Here is a 3919-nt window from a genome sequence, read left to right as displayed (position 1 = left end):
AGAACAGCACCACTTCACCAGCAATGACTGGGCCTCCATGCGAGACCTGTGTGCCCTGTTGCGCTGTTTCGAGTACTCCACCAACATGGCCAGTGGCGATGACACCGTTATCAGCGTTACAATACCACTTCTATGTCTCCTTGAGAAAACACTTAGGGCGATGATGGAAGAGGAGGTGGCCCAGGAGGAGGAGGAGGAGGAGGAAGAGGGGTCATTTTTAGCACTTTCAGGCCAGTCTCTTCGAAGTGACTCAGAGGGAGGTTTTTGGCAACAGCAGAGGCCAGGTACAAATGTGGCCAGCCAGGGCCCACTACTGGAGGACGAGGAGGACGAGGATGAGGAGGAGGTGGAGGAGGATGAGGATGAAGCATGGTCACAGCGGGGTGGCACCCAACGCAGCTCGGGTCCATCACTGGTGCATGGCTGGGGGGAAAGGCAGGACGATGACGATACGCCTCCCACAGAGGACAGCTTGTCCTTACCCCTGGGCAGCCTGGCACACATGAGCGACTACATGCTGCAGTGCCTGCGCAACGACAGCAGAGTTGCCCACATTTTAACCTGTGCGGACTACTGGGTTGCCACCCTGCTGGATCCACGCTACAAAGACAATGTGCCCACCTTACTTCCTGCACTGGAGCGTGATAGGAAGATGCGCGAGTACAAGCGCACGTTGGTAGACGCGCTACTGAGAGCATTCCCAAATGTCACAGGGGAACAAGTGGAAGCCCAAGGCCAAGGCAGAGGAGGAGCAAGAGGTCGCCAAGGCAGCTGTGTCACGGCCAGCTCCTCTGAGGGCAGGGTTAGCATGGCAGAGATGTGGAAAACTTTTGTCAACACGCCACAGCTAACTGCACCACCACCTGATACGCAACGTGTTAGCAGGAGGCAACATTTCACTAACATGGTGGAACAGTACGTGTGCACACCCCTCCACGTACTGACTGATGGTTCGGCCCCATTCAACTTCTGGGTCTCTAAATTGTCCACGTGGCCAGAGCTAGCCTTTTATGCCTTGGAGGTGCTGGCCTGCCCGGCAGCCAGCGTTTTGTCTGAACGTGTATTCAGCACGGCAGGGGGCGTCATTACAGACAAACGCAGCCGCCTGTCTACAGCCAATGTGGACAAGCTGACGTTCATAAAAATGAACCAGGCATGGATCCCACAGGACCTGTCCGTCCCTTGTCCAGATTAGACATTAACTACCTCCCCATAACCATATATTATTGGACTCCAGGGCACTTCCTTATTCAATCCTATTTTTATTTTCATTTTACCATTATATTGCGAGGCTACCCAAAGTTGAATGAACCTCTCCTCTGCCTGTGTGCTAGGCCTAAATATATGCCAATGGACTGTTGCAGTGGTGGCTGACGTGAAGCCTCATTCTCTGCTATGACATGCAGACTAATTCTCTGCTGACATGAAGCCAGATTGTCTGTTACGGGACCTCTCTCCTCTGCCTGGGTGCTGGGCCTAAATTTATGACAATGGACTGTTGCAGTGGTGGCTGACGTGAAGCCTGATTCTCTGCTATGACATGCAGACTGATTCTCTGCTGACATGAAGCCAGATCCTCTGTTACGGGACCTCTCTCCTCTGCCTGGGTGCTGGGCCTAAATTTATGAAAATGGACTGTTGCAGTGGTGGGTGACGTGAAGCCTCATTCTCTGCTATGACATGCAGACTGATTCTCTGCTGACATGAAGCCAGATTGTCTGTTACGGGACCTCTCTGCTCTGCCTGTGTGCTAGGCCTAAATATATGCCAATGGACTGTTGCAGTGGTGGGTGACGTGAAGCCTCATTCTCTGCTATGACATGCAGACTGATTCTCTGCTGACATGAAGCCAGATTGTCTGTTACGGGACCTCTCTGCTCTGCCTGTGTGCTAGGCCTAAATATATGCCAATGGACTGTTGCAGTGGTGGGTGACGTGAAGCCTCATTCTCTGCTATGACATGCAGACTGATTCTCTGCTGACATGAAGCCAGATTGTCTGTTACGGGACCTCTCTGCTCTGCCTGTGTGCTAGGCCTAAATATATGCCAATGGACTGTTGCAGTGGTGGGTGACGTGAAGCCTCATTCTCTGCTATGACATGCAGACTGATTCTCTGCTGACATGAAGCCAGATTGTCTGTTACGGGACCTCTCTGCTCTGCCTGTGTGCTAGGCCTAAATATATGCCAATGGACTGTTGCAGTGGTGGGTGACGTGAAGCCTCATTCTCTGCTATGACATGCAGACTGATTCTCTGCTGACATGAAGCCAGATTGTCTGTTACGGGACCTCTCTGCTCTGCCTGTGTGCTAGGCCTAAATATATGCCAATGGACTGTTGCAGTGGTGGGTGACGTGAAGCCTCATTCTCTGCTATGACATGCAGACTGATTCTCTGCTGACATGAAGCCAGATTGTCTGTTACGGGACCTCTCTGCTCTGCCTGTGTGCTAGGCCTAAATATATGCCAATGGACTGTTGCAGTGGTGGGTGACGTGAAGCCTCATTCTCTGCTATGACATGCAGACTGATTCTCTGCTGACATGAAGCCAGATTGTCTGTTACGGGACCTCTCTGCTCTGCCTGTGTGCTAGGCCTAAATATATGCCAATGGACTGTTGCAGTGGTGGGTGACGTGAAGCCTCATTCTCTGCTATGACATGCAGACTGATTCTCTGCTGACATGAAGCCAGATTGTCTGTTACGGGACCTCTCTGCTCTGCCTGTGTGCTAGGCCTAAATATATGCCAATGGACTGTTGCAGTGGTGGGTGACGTGAAGCCTCATTCTCTGCTATGACATGCAGACTGATTCTCTGCTGACATGAAGCCAGATTGTCTGTTACGGGACCTCTCTGCTCTGCCTGTGTGCTAGGCCTAAATATATGCCAATGGACTGTTGCAGTGGTGGGTGACGTGAAGCCTCATTCTCTGCTATGACATGCAGACTGATTCTCTGCTGACATGAAGCCAGATTGTCTGTTACGGGACCTCTCTGCTCTGCCTGTGTGCTAGGCCTAAATATATGCCAATGGACTGTTGCAGTGGTGGCTGACGTGAAGCCTCATTCTCTGCTATGACATGCAGACTGATTCTCTGCTGACATGAAGCCAGATTCTCTGTTACGGGACCTCTCTCCTCTGCCTGTGTGTGTGCTGGGCCTAAATATATGCCAATGGACTGTTGCAGTGGTGGCTGACGTGAAGCCTCATTCTCTGCTATGACATGCAGACTAATTCTCTGCTGACATGAAGACAGATTCTCTGTTACGGGACCTCCCTCCTCTGCCTGGGTGCTGGGCCTAAATATATGCCAATGGATTGTTGCAGTGGTGGCTGACGTGAAGCCTCATTCTCTGCTATGACATGCAGACTAATTCTCTGCTGACATGAAGACAGATTCTCTGTTACGGGACCTCTCTCCTCTGCCTGGGTGCCGGGGCCTAAATATCTGAGAATGGACTGTTCCAGTGGTGGGTGACGGGAAGCCAGATTCTCTGCTATGGAACCTCTCTCCAATTGATTTTGGTTAATTTTTATTTATTTAATTTTTATTTTAATTCATTTCCCTATCCACATTTGTTTGCAGGGGATTTACCTACATGTTGCTGCCTTTTGCAGCCCTCTAGCTCTTTCCTGGGCTGTTTTACAGCCTTTTTAGTGCCGAAAAGTTCGGGTCCCCATTGACTTCAATGGGGTTCGGGACGAAGTTCGGATCGGGTTCGGATCCCGAACCCGAACATTTCCGGGATGTTCGGCCGAACTTCTCGAACCCGAACATCCAGGTGTTCGCTCAACTCTAGAGGCGAGCATTGTCCCCCCCTAATAACCCAACCCTAATCGTATATATTTAGTGTTTTTCATAGCATACTAGAATATCTTCAATTTCCTCAATCCTTCAGCGACCATCGAATGTTCCTG

This window comes from Bufo gargarizans, chromosome 2 (assembly GCF_014858855.1).
Source record: "Bufo gargarizans isolate SCDJY-AF-19 chromosome 2, ASM1485885v1, whole genome shotgun sequence".
NCBI lineage: Eukaryota > Metazoa > Chordata > Amphibia > Anura > Bufonidae > Bufo > Bufo gargarizans.
The sequence above is the reverse complement of the archived record's forward strand: the minus strand, read 5'-3'. Positions refer to the sequence as shown.